Below are 18506 nucleotides of genomic sequence, written 5' to 3'. Positions count from 1 at the left end.
TTTTGATGACTCGTGCCCAGCTCTTGACCGATACAACGGCTGCTACTATGCCGGTCTCTTTCGACCAATTCAGCGATTTTATCGCAATTTCCTTCTAGAGCGTGGCGCATCTTCGACCACCTATACACCAGAACGAAAACGTTGAAACCATCGTTGTGCGGTGGAAATGGAAACTGTATCGGGTCCATAAACTGCACAAATTTTATTGGCGGCTTGAGATGCATTTTTGCCTTTATCGTAGTAGTACTGTAAAATATGCCGTATTTAAAAAATTAAAATTTAAAATATAATAATAAATAATTATCAAAGTAAAATTAAATGTAGAAGGCGAGTCGAATTATGTATTTCTATTAAAAAGCAATCATATAAGGCTACTAGATTTGATTTTAATTGAATATTTTAAGTAACTTAGTATCTTCTGCGTATTTCCGTAAGAATTTTCTGAAGTTGCTGCCAAACTCAAATAATCTAGATTTCTAACTGAGCACATGTCTGAAAATCTGAAAATTCTTATAATTTTTGCCGAATCTTTTGGATCATTGAGTCGGCAAACCGAACTCTGGCGGTTTTTTCTTTGCTCACATATTTGCAAGGGCATTGTGGGTACGTAGAAGACGTTGATGGGGCCATTTTGCGAATAGCTCAACGCTTGGAACTTTTGAAAGCCAGAAACTCTCTATAAACTTCAACTTCAGGCTTCTTGACTATTTCAGTCTTCTACGAGCCGAGGCCGAATCATTAAGGTTACTGTCATTAAGGTTACTGGCTACTAAGTACTTGTGATAACTCTGCGGCAATACCATCACTAACCGTCAATTCACGGCAGGTTAAGGAATGTTTATGAAGGTTAAGAAATACTTATCAATGGCAGTTAGTCACTTTGTGAAAAGACTAGTGCCAGATCACAACGGAATCGAAAGCAACTGTAAAGCTAATCGCCTCAGCCTCGGAATTAGTTATATGAGAAGAGAGCAGTGCTTCACTCTCTTCGTTTCTTTTAATTCTATGTAGCTGGGCTTCGCGGGAACTTGTCCAACACTGAGTTGGCCTTTTGGCCCAAAACGATCTGTTTATCGACTTTGTTCTTATCAGTCAGCAAGATATGCTAGTATGCAGAACTCGTAATTTTTATAATCGAATAAAAAAAGTAAAATTTCTTATTATGAATTTTATGGAAATTTAAATGGAAATATATATTTTTATTTTTTAATACTTGATAAATTATATTTATCTTATAATTGTCTAATTCTTCCCTATTTCTGTTATTTTTTCAGATTTGTGTTTTAGTGTTTTGTGTTTTTAAATTGTGAATGTGTGAAAAAGTGTTATCTCGCGAACGAAACGAATAAAGTTCCAAAGCTTAGGTAAGTGCGCTGAACTTCTAACCTTTCAACTATAAAAATAAATTTGTTCAATAATATTGTTCTTCTCTTTATGTCACGAGTCTTTAAAGTGTTTTTAAGACTTTTCATTCAATTTTACTACCCATAAAATATCTCTGCGTGAAAGAGCAAATTATTATAATTTTTTTGCACATTCACCTGCATCGTAAAAATCATAGCAGTAAATAGCTGTGCATATGAGTGTGAGTGTTGGAATTTCCTGTTCAAACATCAGCCACAAATCAACGCAGGCACACATTTTTACACGTTTGTGCGCAAATTTGATGAACTCACCGGTGGATTGCACTGGTGCTCTAACAGCTACAAGCTACACGTACTTGTGGGCACACACAGCTGCACTCATACATCCATACATATACTCGCTTGCCAGCCGACTTCACTAAACCACTAACCACGTAGATAAACTCAGGGGAATGTTGTATATTTTTTCCAACACACACTCACACACTTGCAGATACATATGTGTATGTGTATGTGTGGCTTGCAAAAAGCAGCGAAAATTTATAACGGATTTTTTAGTTTTTTATTGCATTTTTTATGACACACAGCTTGGGTCTGGTATTTCTGAATGAAAATCGCTGTAAACGAAGTATAAACGTAAAACTGGCGATGTTTCATAAATTTATATATATCTATAACAGTAAAAATATATATTTTATGTGTGTGAGAGCGTAATAACTTCAATATGGGCCCAATGGGGAATGCGTACTAGCGCAGAAGTGCTTAAGATGGTTTGACAGAGGTAGTATAATTGCAGTGCTTGTTGGTAAATTTTCTGGTAATTTAAGTGTGACCTTACTAGGGTTATCAGATGCAGCTGTCAAGGGACCAAAATTTTCTGTGTTGTCATGAATAACATAAATTCTGAATTCCTTAAAGGCAAATAGAAATAATTTACGTTCAGAGAACTTGTATTGAGGTTAGAGTGCAAAGCTTCTCAAAAATAAGCTTTTAAGTAGCTTTGCTAGCTCGTGGTTTGCTAGAGATTGTCTGCTGTGATTTTCGTTAAAATTTTTATTTATTTAAATATTTTTATTTTTTATTAGCTTTCGTGCTTTCTGCTCTTGACAAACTGATATGACTGGACTTAGAGTGCAAAGCTTCTCAAAAATAAGCTTTTAAGTAGCTTTGCTAGCTCGTGGTTTGCTAGAGATTGTCTGCTGTGATTTTCGTTAAAATTTTTATTTATTTAAATATTTTTATTTTTTATTAGCTTTCGTGCTTTCTGCTCTTGACAAACTGATATGACTGGACTTAGAGTGCAAAGCTTCTCAGAGAACAAGCTTTTAAGGAGCTTTTCTAGATGGTGGTACTCTAGAAACTGTCTGCTGTGGTTTTCATCTAAATCTTGATTTATTTTAAATATTTTTTATAAACTTGTATGGCTAGACTGCAAAGCTTCGGAAAGATCGATGTATTAAATATCTTAGCTAGATTGTTTGCTATAATTCTCATCTATATGTTTATTTTACTGAAAAGTTCGCATAAGCTTTAGGTCATATTGAAGATCGTTTCCAAACTCTTGTTTATTGTCACCTTCCTCAAAGTACAAGCTTTTAAAAAGCTTAGCTATATCATGCGCTATGATTCTCATCTAAATTTTTATTTTACTGAAAAACAAGCTTTCGCTCTCTCTGGTCTTGATAAGCAATATATAAAAGCTCTCATCAGCTTTAGGATAAACAGTTATCTTGAAGATCGGACTCTTCATTGCCAAAGTGAGCCGGAAAATTCATGAGTAAAGCTTGTTGCCCCAAAAAAACTATAAAAAAAAAGCTCATTAATCTTTGAGAGCTTATCATAAAATAATACCATACTGAAGTTTTCCTTCCAATAGAAAGAGAGACGAGAGTCTGGGTAAAAAAACCGCTCTTATCTGAAGATTTGAATGTTGTCCCTAAAGCTTTTTTATTAAAAGTTTGCGAAAAGCTTCCGAAGGTCATTGTATAAAAAATAAAGTCCCAGAATATGTGTTGTGGGCCGAAAAACTTCTTTAGTTGGATGAAGTTGTGTGAATATGTTTTCATTGAAAAATTCAAGTTCAAATGAAATGACTTCTAGTTTAGAATCGATTTCATAGCCCCTTCAAAATTCAGCTACGTCCATTCTCTACATTCGCTGCCCGACCACAGATCGACTGTAAATTAGTTTTATTTTAATTTCCGTATTTTATCTCTCGCTTCTAGTGTATTTCAATTTACTATGAATTTCCTTCGCTTTTACCATTTCGAAGGCGGCTTCAGCACTGGTCTAGTACTAGGATTACCTATTGAACTATTTTTGGTTTATCCAAGAAGGAAATATGGTAATTACGAATAGGTAATGCGTAAGCTTTATAGTAAAAACATGCCTAGTTTTCCTTACATGGTATATTGCAGTAACAGAAAAGTGTTCCGCAAGTTCACTGCTACAGGGCTACCTATGCTTACATATTTGAAATTTACATGAGAGTTGGTAGATATTATATATATATGTGTGTTAGTGTATATATATAAATCATATCTTGCACATATCTATGCTATATGCACCCACCCGCCAGCACGTGTGCCCCTCGCCTTATGTCGGACGAAAGGTATGAAGGACCACAAGTACACATAAATATCTATGGATGGAGACTGTGACTTTTAGCGTACGGCCGCTCAAGTGCCTGGCAGCGTTTTAATATTTTCAGTGGGGATATTCCGGCTGTGTACCGGGCAGGTTGGTGGGATGTGTTAGTTACGACTGCCACAACTGTGTTGAGGGTGCGATGATAATGTTGGTTTTGGTGTTGGTGGTGCTTATGGTGTTGTTGCTGGTATTGTTGTTTTATATTAGGCCGAAAAAGGCGGTAAAGCCGAGAAAATATAGTGCAAACCAGCTTTTGTGGTTTGCCAACTTAACGCCAATGAGAAGCTGAGAGTTTCAGTCGGAAATTTCGCAACAGTGTGGGTGTCTGTATGCTTGAGTGCAGATTGTGTGCTTTTTGTGAGCTGTTCATGTGTGCTCATGTAAGCATATTTTTATATATGTGTGTGTGTGTGTGTGTGATTAATAATTTTGCTCTTTTTCCACTTAACTCACCAACGGTTGCTGCCAGCTTTTTGGGATTCTCGTCAGTGTACGTGTGCTTATGTGACTTTGAGTGCATATGTGTGTGTATATATGTACTAGTGTTTGTATTTGTGTGGGTCTGTGCCTGTGTGCTTGTTGCCCTTTAGGTATTTGCGCACCTCAATAGGCTTTTTACTACCCAAACAATATTAGCATTATTTCTACATTTATTTATTTTGGTAGCCAGCGCCTAAATACACACTTAAGTATTTACTTATTCTAATATACACACATACATATGCGTATATGTATAATTTTTATGTGTTTTCTTTTGTCATGTTCGGCAAATAAAGCGAATAGATAATAAAAATTTGAGAAATTGCTTATTTCGCATGCCATGATGCAACAGGGTACAGCGTAAACAACAACAACAATGTGCTCAGGCCTACTTGGAGCGCTGCTTAATGCGTGGGCTCTACAAATATTTATTTACTTTTCCATTAGCCCTGGTTTTGTGTGCTTTCTCATTTCATTTATTGTGCGCCTTTGTTTATTTGTATTTATATATATATATGTTTTTTCTTGTTGTTTTTTTAATAATTTGCTCGCTAAATAATGTCCCCATTAGCGCCGGATATTTGATCAGATTTTTTATGCCTATTGTTTTGCTATCCCCCCATCACCTCAGCCCCACTCCGTGGATCGCGCAAGCAATTTGTTAGCAAAATAAGCCAAGTAAAAAAGAAAACAATTTAAAAAATACAACAACACAAACAAAAATCAAAGAGAATTAGTAAGAATTGCGCGAAAAAATCCCCAATGGCTGCAATCATTATTTTTTATAATTTTTCGCATCATCGAGAACTCAAACCAGGCTCAGCGCTCACAGCCAGCCGCGCTCTGGGCAGTCGGTCGTGCCAATTGTTGCGCGATTTCGGTGATTATGTCTGTATTTCTTTTTAATTTCAGTGCGAAAAGCGCACTCGTTACGGCGCTGTGGTGGCTTTGTGACGCCATTGCCCGGAAGCTTATACCTAAGTATGTGTGTGTGTGTGTTTATGCAATAAATAATTTTGCGGTCTCCATCGTCGATTCAAGTGAAAGCCAAATGAATGATTCTGCGCCACTGCATACAAATTGATTGACGGTAAAATAAACCACGAAATTGCGTGCACATTTATCACATGGCAGATTCGAGTATATAGATACATATGTATGTGCTGGTCATATGTATGAAGTCACATTTATGCGTATGTATGTTTGTTTCACAGTAGTATGGAATCAGAAAAACATAGTAGGCAGCTTACTTATCCTTTTGTGGAGTCTAAAGGGCGCTTTTGCTATAAAGAAGATGTAGTGTTTTTTAAAAATATTTCTATGAAAAGAAGCTCAGAAGTCGAGCTCCGTCTAAGATTAGTGAAGTCTGTAAGACCTGTTTTTATTCTTATTGGTTGGTATTGATGATTTATTTATATGGCGAGGTAATTGACTATATTAAAATAATTGACTATATTAAAATAATTGACTTATTGAAATTAGTTAGTAAACTAACCAAGTTACCAACGAATAATACCAAACTTTTGCAAAAACGACGTGGAGAAGAGTTCGCAAAAGATTTGCATGATAAGGTACTTGATCCTACGTTCATCAGACCGACAGTTATTGGTGGTTACTGGTTTATGAATATGACATCGAAAAGTTTCAGTAATCTAGCTTAAGACATTCCAAAAATGTTCGGTAACCGAAAAAATCAAAATTTACTAAAAGCAGACCATCTGAGCCGAAACTTATGGCAAATTTATAGAAAATTGGGTTAAGCCTCGATATGCTTATATCGGCTCAGGAGCCAATTTTGAAGGCGATATTAAAGACTTATATTAAGTGAATTGAAAATAATGTCAGTCCGGGTCAAATTTGATCAGATGGTATAATGCTGAGAACTCGTACTCTGAAGTTATTAAAGTGTGAACTAGTAAGTAATCTGCATTCTATTCTGTAATATGGTTTCCGACTATCGTTTCAGCTGCTATTAATTTTGCATAGCTTATCAGTAATGACTGACAGTTACTGACTCATTGACTGACTTAGTCCAAGACCGAATTGAAAAAGAGCCACAATTCAATAATAGAGGCTCACAATAATAATGTAGCGATGGCAAAACGATATGGGTGTTAATTTAAATCACAGATCTCTTACTAAATTTCCAACCATACAAATAAGATTTACTCTTGGATTTTCTATAACTTACATAAACTAATTGAATGAAAGACTACCAATAGCTAAAAAAAAAGAACTTTAAGATTGTGAAAATAGACCGTAGTCCACCTGTTATTTAGCCAAATTGGGATCAATGAGTTCAACAGTCAAAATAAATGAAATTACATGACTAAGTCTTATGTATTTGTTTCGAATATCGAGTTATCTCTCTAAAAGCGAAATTTCGCTACAGTGGGATGGCTGAATGGTTGGGCCGAATTGTATAAGAAAGAAATTGTGACAAAAAAGTATCCGGATATTGTAATACAAATAAACAAGTAAATGATATTTCAAAAAAAAAATAAAAAATATTATTATTATTCGCTAAGTGGATAGGACTGACCTTAATTACTATGCCAAATATGAGCGTAATCTCTCAACCAATTTTTATTTTTTACAATAGCCAAAAATATTTCACTAAGAATTTGCCTCAAATTCTGTATTTCTAACTAAATTTTGTGTGTGGTGATTCCGTTTTATCAAAACCACAATCTTACGAGTGGTATAAGGCTTTCAAAGATGGTCCAGAGATCGTTGAACACATGCCTCATTCTAAATGACCTTCGACTTTTTCAATTAATGGAAATATTTAAAAAAAAATTGTAGTATGTGGTGCTTTAAAATCGTCAGGCAAGTGTTAGAGAGATGGCAAAAGAGCTTGGCATCTCTCGCAAGTCCGTTCGAATGATTTTGGTGGATATTTTGGGTATTTGGCTTATTAGCCGAATTTTCCCGAGAAAGCTGATTTTTTTTTATCGAGTTTATGAGTTTGACATGCAAACAAGTCAATAATCTCATGGGAGGGACCAAATCGAGCCGAAAGCCGAAGCAAAAAAATAAAAAATAAAATAAAATAAAAAAAAAAATATTTAAAAAGAAATTAAAAAAAAAACACGCACACATTGTTATTTTCGATGGTTTGGTGGATCATGAATTTGTCCATCGTAAAAACGACCGGAAATCTGAAAGAAGAATTCGTTAATTTTAGACGATTATAATGCACTATGGAGTTGTGTCACGATTGTGACCGAATTTAAAGCCAACAACTCAATTAATACCATCGATGAACCATCGTATTCGGATTTGGGTCCGCGTGATTTTGTCTTGTAGAACCAGTTTTCAATCAATCGAAGAGATAAAACAAAATTCGCTGAAGGAGCTGAAGGCCATCCCAAAAAGTTCCCAAAAAGTGCTTATGAAAAGTGTCTCCAGGACTTGAGAAATCGTTGATATAAGTGTACAATTACAATTTCCACTATATTTAAGAGAAATCGTCTTTTGATTTTTTGAAGCGGGATACTAACGCTCTACGAAGTTACAGAGTTGAAAAGAGTATGTGAAAACCTCATGAAAGTGATATAATCGCTATCTTCAATTATATTTCACTGGTTCTTTAGACAAGTTATACCAGTTTAACCAATATTAATGGCTAACTTGACAATTTGCTCAAAAATGAAAATAAAGATATTTTTAATGAATTTCAAGACTCAGATTTCGCAATAAAGCATAATTGTTTATAGTACAGGTAAGACTCGAAATTGAGAGCATACTAACATGTTTTCTTTTTTTTATGGCGGAAAGAAGAACTTATCCATCAAAGAAAGCAGCGTAACGAAATTGCAAACGCTTCATACGTTATTATAACGCAGATTTGTGACAAATCGAAGACAGCTATTGCCATAAATGTAACTTAAAAAAGTTATTTCGGGCATAATGAATATAAATTATACTCAAATATTGGTTGAACTTTCTCTGAGTATCTAATGCGAGTATTTCAAGTCTTTTAAACTTGTTCTGATAAGGAAAATAGCCTTAAGTTTGAGTTGGAAAATATTATGCGCTATTCTTTAAGTTTCTACAATGTATCAATGGTTTAGATTGTTTGATATGTTGCCTTCTTTAATTGCTTATACTTTTTCTATACTCCTTATTTTCTCTCTACTTTTTAGTCTTCATTCTCTCTCTACAGCTTTTCATCAGCTAGAATTCAACGCAATTATCCACACATGCACAATTTTTTTCTTTGGCTAAGATAATTATGATAATTACGATTGCTTCATCTACATTTCTATCCTCGAACTACGCTTTTCTTCTTCATGCATATTCTATCTTTCTGCTGCAACACACTATTACTAATCTAACTGTGTGTTAGTCCTTTCATTCGATCTCCCTCATCTTGTTTTTTTCACGCTCACCATACGACTCGACGACGTTAACCCAAGTCTTTTTGAGTTTCAAATAAGAAAGAGAATCAAAAACATGCACCGAATGTGTTCGGTCCGATTTAATGGATTAATGTCATGTTTGGCTTCCTTAATTCGATTGCTGTCATTACGAATTGGCGCTGATGATAATGCTAAGCTACGAATATCAGATTTTCGAGTAGCAGCTGGTTTTTAACAACGGTTTTGCCACATTATATACATATGTGTCATATGTAGTGTCGAACCAGCATACATATATGGCATGTTATATATGTATGCTGGCAGAGAAATACATATATGTGTGTAAGCATACATGTGTATAATATATAAATATAGCCTTAAGCTTGCGGTGTCTCTAAATAAACTTACACGAATGTACATATATATACATATGTATATATAAATTATGTATTTATATGTTTATACTCAGTTGAAATAATATGTACTCACATATGTGTACTTATACACTCTCACATACCATAAAAATATATACAAATATTATTTATGGCACATATGTTTACGAATTATATACACACACTTAAGGCGAATTAAGCCATTATTGTGTTTCCAAGAATACAAACATCCATTTTATTGTGGTAAATATTGAATTTCGCCGCCTTTTCAATGAATTTCGCAGAAAATATTGAATAACTTGAGTGGCAAAATTTGTGTACACAGGTGGTGCTAACTGCCCACGCAGAGCGATTGATCACATAAGTCTACTTAAATACATATGCAGACGCCTTTATGTATACTTACTTACATATACATGCATGTGCATATATGTACATATGTATACATATGTTAAACACTTATTTTCCGTAAGCTGAAAGCTTAAGATCGCACATTTTTGATGTATTGTGGCAAATAACGCGCTAAGACCATTAAAATGTTATTAACAAACGCTTGCCATCAATTTTGCCAACACGAAATGACGTCACAGTGACAGCTGCTGGCCGAAAATGGCTGCTTAACGTCATTAAATAGGTTTGACGCATACTTGGTGGCCTGCAAGTGCATCGGTACTTTGACGTAATATATTTCATATACTATATTTTCGCTATAGGATACTCTGTAGTAAATGAAAAAGTGTGACAAACAATCAAATCCTAAAGTTTATGTGAAAATTTGAAGTGTGTACTCATTTACAAAGCGATCCCGCGTCCCATGTGATTCTTAGAGTTTCAATTTCATTGATATTTATGCGTCATTGAGAAATATTTTCGCGAACCGGGAGGTAAGGTCAGCAAAATACTGAACTATGGGCAATACAGACCCAAGATGAAAACAGTATCCAGAAATTGCAAATGAAGCACAAAATACTTAATTATTCATGAATTTTGTCTTATCTTTTAGATAGACTGAAAACGGGTTTAATGGAGCGACAAATTCAGTTTAAGGAAAGAAGAAGAAGCATGTTCAGAGAGACTTGTTTACTGTACTATTTTTAAAAAAAATTCTGCATAATCGGGACGCATCGAGCAAGACCGCGTCTTATATCCATAATATCTACCAAAATCATTCTAACAGACTCGCGAGAGTTGTCGAGCCCTCCTGCCATCTCTCTTGCCTAGACGATTTTCAAGCACCACATTCTTCACTTTTTTAATATTTTCATCAGTTGAATAGGGCGAAGGTCATTCAGAACGAGGCATGTTTTTATCATAATGTCTACAGTATAGAAAGTTTTTTTTATAAGAAGCCTATATCAAGATGTAAATCATTTGCATACATTTCCAAAATTATTCCCAAAATAGAAAGATTAGAAAAGATATTGATCTCTTACCGAGGATATTATGTCCGCTTTATTACAGCGAGATAAGGTTTTGATTCTTTGCTATCTAAAGCGAAATCAAAAGCCCTGTCGCCACAATTACATCATATGGCATAAGGATATTTTCCTCGAAATTTACTTAAAATTGGTTGTAAGGGTTTTAAAAGAACTATGAATTTAAACAAAAGTAAGCAGTGTCAAGTCTATTGTCAAAATTTGAATATTTTAACTATTTTATATGCCTCTTTCGACGATTTAGAAAGTTTTAGAGTCTTATAAGGAAGATTGGCTTAATTATAGGCAGGTTTCGCCAAACATGTTGCTAGAAGTTGTGTTATTACAATACGTGGTTTGCGACTTTGCTAAAATATGCCAAAAGGTATTCAAAGTTTTCTTTTATTTGGGCACCCTTTTGAAAAGTTTTAATCTAATTTTTGCGATTTTCTTTCAAAACAACAAAAAATCTGTAAGAATATAATTTTTATAATATATGTATGTACAATGTAGCTGTTAAGTACGTTTGATATATCATGAATCCGAAAAGCTATATTTTCATTAAAAATTTTGCTAAATTTTCAAATCTAATTTCATCATGCTATATGTAGAATGCCTGCACTATACTCGTACATATGTACATATATATAATATCTCTACGTTTTTCCATAACAACATGCACCTACATACATATATACAAATATACACTCTACCTATTGTTTGCCAGCGTGTGTTTTATATCGCATTTCGCTGCTATAATGCCGTTATAATATTATATGTCGAGGCTTTATCAACTCATTGTATTTCACTGAGAATTCAATTTTGGTTATCAGTAAGCGGCTGATTTACAACGACAGATTTGTGTTAGTGGGTTAGTGCAATGTATAAAAATGAGGAAGATATTATGGTGGAGTACTTCTAAATATCTATATTTGTATATATCATATTATATTTGTATATATCATATATATATATGACAGTTTATGCGAATATTTTTCGACATATATAACCTTTTCTATATGAAATTTTTTTATCGAAATCCAACTGTCCTGACAACAAAAGCGCATTACAAGCGAACTGTGTTTTGCATATTTACTGATAAACCTGTATATAAATGTAACCCTCTTTATTTACAGTTATGTAGATATGTATAACAGCTTGGTTTCTATCGGCACGTGTAGATAATGAAAAAGAAGCCTTTATTATCTCTGTAATAACATTTTCCGCAGCGCTAAAAAGAACTGCATATGCTGGCACAATTTTTTATGTTTTCTTTTATAGTACATTAGGGTGATGCAAAATAGAAAATTAAAATATTAAATATTTCGTGTTTTGCGTTTTTGATAATTTTAAGAGTGGACGCAATATTTTGGTTTGGCACAGTCGGTTCTAAAATTCCTTTATTGTTTATTTTTTATGTGTCAAAGATATTAGCAAAGCTTCAGGCGTTTGGACATATTTTGAGGTTCTTAAGTAGGTGAGTTTGCTGGCAAAAATTTTTCGGAATATAACTTTCCTTATCTATTTTTGTTAAATGTAAACTAAAGTGATTTATTATACTTTAGTTAAGCGAATTATATTGATTATATTTCGCGAGACTTTTGAATAACTTTTTCATTTTGTAGGCAACACTTTTATGAAACCAACGATTCAGTGGACTTATTTCGTCAATTTCGCGATACTATCAAATAAATATTACTCTTACACCTAATCATCCTAAATGTAAGCAACACTTTTCTGAAACCAATGATTCAGTCGAATTATTTCGTCTATTTTGCGTTACTAAATAACGCTAAATAAATAAAACTAAAATATTAGTTTTAATGCTAAATGTAAACAATGTTTTTATGCAATAAACTCAATAATATTGCAAATACGTGTCGGCCAATAATTTTGCACATATTGTGCCACAGATCTGCTGTACGCTGATTGCTGTAAAGAGCCATATTCTCTGTTTTTACATATATAATATATCTGCTGAAGCCTTTATCGTTCATGAGTATGCTTTACATCACAGCTTCCAGCTTTTACATAACAAAAAACACCTTGTTTTCATAAAATAATTACATATAAACAATGAAGCAATAATTGGCACATATGCACATATGCAACACACTACCTACATATATAGGGCATATACGCGTTATGGCAAATTGATTCAGAATGCTCTGCGCTCGCTCAATTACTACTTCAGTATTCAATATCCTAACAAGTTGTCGTTCAGTATGTTTCATTTCAATTAAGTTTTTAATTAAATATGCTAGCGTACTAACAAACATACTACATATAAACTATCGCATGTATCTATAGTATATATAAGTATAGAGAAGAAAATGACAATTTGTGTAAGAGCAAAGTTTCCACTTTTCCATGAAAGTATGTGGAATGATTACACCGTCATTTACATATATATTACTATATATATATATATAGATGTATGTATATTATATATATTGATACATATTTTCTACGCGCAAAACTACTACGTATACAGAACTTAGTGGGTTTCACATCATTTGCATATCAAAAAGTCGCAAAGTAATTAACTGAATCAACGTGAAATTGTGAGTGGGCTTGACTGTAATTATGGAAATGAGCGCAGCTGCACAATAATTCTTCAATATTTGCGTATATGCATTTATAAATATTAATATGAGACAATGTTAACTAATTTGAAGCCTAGTTTTCCTTCTGCGTTTGCAATTAGATTGCCCTCGTTATCTAATTATGACAGGAAATAATTAAGCAAATGGAGTGAGAGCTAAACTAATTTGTGCTAAAAATTAATTAAGAACTTATACGTTCAAAAAAGCTGTTCATTTTTGAATTAAAGCTCAAAACATCTCGTACTTCAAACTCGTCTCATTTTTATTAATTGTTGACTTATTGCCTTTCGACCAGCAGTTATTCACTTAAACTTCGTTTCATGACAGACCTGTAAATAGTAAATTTTAGTCACGTCAGCAATCTGAGAGCAAACGAAGCAAAATGAATAATTTAATTGAATTCACAGCGACATCATCTTTGACATGCAACAACTACCCATTTATTTACCATCAATTTATTTAGTTAACATTTGTTTCATTTGTTTTCAATCAACACTGATTGATTGCCATGTCACTGCATTCTGATTGACAAAGTCTCACGGGGTGGAGTGTAGAGATAGACTTGGGAGGTAGAAACTTTGACAAAGAAATTGTAGAGAATTGCATGAAAACATAAGAACACATTATATTATATGCATGTATATGTGTTACATTGTGTAGTTCTATTATTTTCCTATGTATTTGTTCGATTCACCACAGCTCCGAGAATAGTTGTTGCTTTGCTTAGAATCTCAAGTACTTGAGTTCATTTCAAATACAAATTTAAATGGTATGAATTGCAATAAAGTAAATATATTTATAAATTTTGTTGGTTAGTTTTTAATTGGTTGGTATAAGTAAAATCGTCACCTAAAATGCAAAACCACACACCATCAAAAATATCGAAATTGAGTTGTTTTTTACTACATATCGCATATATGTAGCACAAGATTTTCAGCCTCCGCTGTTAGACATAACCAGTTTATAACCAATATATAACCAATATATAACTAATATATAACCAATACAAAACCAACGTGTAACCGATATATAACCACTTTATAACCAAAACTCTAATTTCGTTTCAACTTAAGTGGTTGCTATTATATCGTTTTTCCTTCGTCTGTAAACTTATGAAAAATTATGTTACGTTTCCTTAATGGAGTAAAGCTCGCTTCAAGAGAAGCCTGTGAAAATTAGTTGTCGCAGTGTTTTGCCGAGAAACCAGAAAAGTTTTACACTGAGGGAATAATGTCTCTAGCGGATAAATGACAAAAAGTGATCGACGAAAATGGTACATATTTGGTTCATTAAGATTCATTATAAATATAAGATTGATTAGAAATACGAAAATATATTTTCGACTAAATAATATTTTATGACTGCTGCTTTAATATTTCGATAGACGTAACTCAGATGAATCGCTACTTCAGTAACTTCTAGGTCTGGTGCTGACTAGAGCACATTGGGTAGCTTGCTTGAAATGGAAGTTGATACTTTCAAGTACTCAGTCTGAAAGACTTGCATTAAGATAAGCCTCACCCTTTTTATATTGGATACAAAAAGTATTACACGATTATGTCCAGATTCCAACGTGTTAACATTTTTTGTTAACACAATCATTTAACGGAAAACATATTTCAGCATCAACGTCAGCGCTGGCACTCTTGCAGCGAGTAGCCTTCAAATTCAATTACTAAAATTGGAATTGAAATCGAAACTTGTATTGTGTTCATTCAACTACAACTCGCACAATTCTAAGAATTTTTGCTACTTTTTCTTTATGCTGTTCTGCTTTGATATGATTTCATATTTTATATTGCTTGGAATTTTTTTAATTTTTTTACACCTTGAATGAAAATTGTATAACCCAGTAGAAAACGTTAGGGTATCTGTCAGTCTGTATATACTTAGGCGAAGTAGTCTCTCAGTTTTTGTGTTATTGAACTGAAATTTTGCATGCGACCTTTTATCTCTAAGACGGTACTTATTTGCCGGAATTGATGATATCGAACCACTATAGCATATAGCTGTCATACAAATTGAACGATCAAAATCAAACCCGGCGAACTTTTTTACTTGAGAAGATATGTTCACGGAATTATCCAAAGCAAGGTTACCATCTCCGAAGAAATAGTGCAGATCGGACTAATATAGCGTATAGCTTCCATACAAATTGAACGATAAAAATCAAGTCATTGTATGGAAAACTTTTCTGTTAAACGAGATATCGTCTTGAAAATTGGCATATATTATGGTCGTAAGAAAATCTTACATTCTCCAAAGGAATACTTCAGATTGAACTACTATAGCATATAGCTGCAATACAAATTGAGCCAACAAACTCAGGTCATTGTATGGAAAAGTTATTCATTAGACTATATAAACAACAAGTTTTTGTATGGCAAATATTTATATTTGTGAAAGATATTGTAGCAGCCGTGTCTGTGCCGCAGAATTTACGTTTTTATTATTTTTTATATATTCTCATTTTGTATTTATTTCTGTTTAGTCGATTTCACTGTTGTGAATTTTCTTCTATTGCATACCTGTATTTAAGTGCGTATACACACTTACATATACACTTACGTGTTCGCTTGTGCAAACGCCTTAGTTCCTGCTTCTGTATCTCCCCCAAAGTTTTCTCAGCTATTACACTCATACAGCATTCCTTAAGGCTAGCGCACTCAAGAAACTTTCTTATCCTGCTTTGCAGCGAAATTCAGCACAAATTGTTCAAGTGGAAAATCTTTGGCATTCACTTTAATGCTCAAGCTTTGTAGCGAAGTAGCAGCGCTTTGGTAAGCCAAACATGTGCTAACATTGAACAAATATCTGTTTTAATATATATACATATATATATAGATATATGTGTGTGTATATGTAATCGTCCACGTTTGTAGACACGCACCCGTTAAGTAAACACTCAGACAGGTGAAGAGGCGAGCAAGTCGAGCGCTATTGCAACTTCACGTTGTGCAACTCAAAGCTACACAAAGCCAAAATTGTTGAGGAAACTACAAATACAAGGTTGGCATGCAGCTGTAGTGGTGTTTAGCTTTATTTTTGTTTGTATATATATAACTGTATATACATATGTATGTGTATGTGCGTGGGAGTTTGCATGACCGCTTGCGCCTCCTGAAAACCCACTGTACCGCTGTACAAATTTACTCAAGCATACTCAACCCGGCCAGCTGGCGCGGCTGCGGCACGTCCAGGTGCCAAAGTGGCAACTACCAGCTGCCAGTTGTGCACACACACACGCGTCAACGCCGCCTTTGCGCTGTCCGCACTCGGACGCTTCGCTGCACTTAACTGCACAAAATGGGCACAAATGTTTGCGATTACATTTGGGAGTATCAAAGGCGAAGCAAAAAAGCAGAAGTGAAATAAAAACACAACAACAACACGACAAACTCAAAATTCCATCAAGTGTTGCGCTGTGGCAGGCAAGCAAATATAAAAAGCGCATACTCAACGCTACAGCCAGGCAAACATTTGTGGCACAAAGGCGGCTCAGCAACTCAGGTGCGCGAAAAAATGTTCGGCAATTTCTTTTATTTATTTTTCATTTTCACCATTTGCACCTGAAATGCGCCAAAGGTGCCCTAAATTGTGCAACAGGAGAACTGAGAACTGTGAACTGTATGTGCTGGCTCGCACACTTTTTTGTTGCTTTTTTATATCCTGCTTTCTGTAAGAAACAATTTCTGGCCCCTACTTGCTCCTCTTGAAAGTCTAGTGTGTGTTTCGCCCGCCGAGTGAAGGCCGTTGCTTGTCATGTTGCTTATCCCTTCACATGCTACTCGCATCACACATACACACACACGCACATGAATACTTGCGTATGCCGTTTCGCTCGATAATCGCTGCAATTTTCGTTAATGCATTTCTAAGCATTGGATTATAATTGATTGCATTCGATGTGTAGCATACACTTGGGCGCACACCGGCTGCTATGCAATGCTTGCTTGTGTGTGTTTGTGTGCGCTTTGTAGCTCTCAAGCAATGCACAATAAGTTATGCGCTTGCAATTGCTTGCAGCTTTAGCTTAACCGTTAGTTGGTTGGCTTTTTGCACGTCACGTGAAATTACATAAATATTTATGGCGTTTGCGCGAAGACATTAAAATCAATCAGTCTTAAGTTCACTTAATGCACTTAATCCATTTTGCCATTGCCAGTAATTATTTGCTGGGATAATTGAATTTGTTTATTGTGCCAGCGAAATGTGTGCTTATGCTCTTATATCATATTTGTCAACGAGGCGCAGTTGTGTAATGTAGTGAGATGCAGCTAGATAGTTCATTGCAGATGAAGTGTTCATTATGAAAATTGCAACAGGTAAAATGTTCTCGAACGTGTATTCTTTTAGTATTTTTTAATAAGTATCGAAGTTAGTTATTTATCGGTATATATCGGTTTATCAAAATATATCGATTTATAATAAAATACAAATAAAAAATAAGCGTTTTTTAGAAATTAAAGTATTCTATTATTATGGTTTTCCGATAAGTACCGAAGTTTATTATTGAGCTATAAATATCGGGTTATTGAAAATTATCGATTTATAATATAATACAAATAAAGAGTAATCGTTTATGGGAAGCTGAACTATTCAATTAAGTTTTTTCGATAATTATCGAAGTTAATAACTTATCGATAAATATTTGATTATCGAAATATATCGATAAATAAAATAATACAAATAAAACTGTCAACTATATTGTAATGCAATTCACAACTTATTTTCTTGCTTAAATAATTGCAATCTCACCGAAATTATCGATAATGTTCCGAATTTCAGATTACAATTCCGCTGACAATTTCAAAGCAAACATTTAATTCTTTTAGGGTACAACTTTATTAGTTTCAAACTCATTCTTAAACTAATCAGCAATTCAATTAATGTTTCGATAAAATTCCCGCCTTTGTTCCATGAGAGCTTTAGTATGAGACTAGTTTACAGACATTTTGCGACCCAAATCGGTCCCTCACACGTCGTTCTCAAGCGATGGGCGTCTCTGTGATGTCGTTGTGGCGAATTTTGAAAGTTGAAAAGATCTTGGCCTACATCCTTACAAGATCACGCAAATTGTAAGAACTGAAGCCGCTTGGCCACCACGATCGTCTTATAGTCGTAAATTGGGCTGAGAAACAATTTTAAAATGATTCAAATTCTCATCGAAAAATCATCTTCAGCGATGCGGCTCATTTTTCACTGAATGGCTTCGTCAATAAGCAAAATATTTATT

The 18506-nt window shown here is 34.2% G+C and overlaps 1 protein-coding gene and 1 long non-coding RNA gene across 4 annotated transcripts in view; one reads left to right on the top strand and one right to left on the bottom strand.

Annotated features, from left to right (window-relative positions):
* LOC108972265 overlaps positions 1-18506 on the top strand; it is a 159874-nt gene that overhangs the window by 38337 nt on the left and 103031 nt on the right. Inside the window, exon 1 of one of the 2 annotated variants that reach the window (XR_001993621.1) lies at positions 1294-1364. The exons of the other annotated variant lie outside the window; for it this stretch is intronic. This is a non-coding gene — a long non-coding RNA (uncharacterized LOC108972265). Of the gene's footprint in view, positions 1-1293; positions 1365-18506 lie in introns of those variants that run through there. 2 annotated transcript variants of the gene reach the window in all.
* LOC108972262 (receptor-type tyrosine-protein phosphatase N2) overlaps positions 1-18506 on the bottom strand; it is a 135543-nt gene that overhangs the window by 33238 nt on the left and 83799 nt on the right. The window lies entirely within an intron of this gene.

The sequence above is a fragment of the Bactrocera latifrons genome, unplaced genomic scaffold (assembly GCF_001853355.1).
Source record: "Bactrocera latifrons isolate USDA-ARS-PBARC rearing strain unplaced genomic scaffold, ASM185335v1 scaffold_39, whole genome shotgun sequence".
Lineage (NCBI taxonomy): Eukaryota > Metazoa > Arthropoda > Insecta > Diptera > Tephritidae > Bactrocera > Bactrocera latifrons.
Note: the sequence above shows the minus strand (reverse complement) of the source record. Positions and strands in the feature narration are given on the sequence as shown.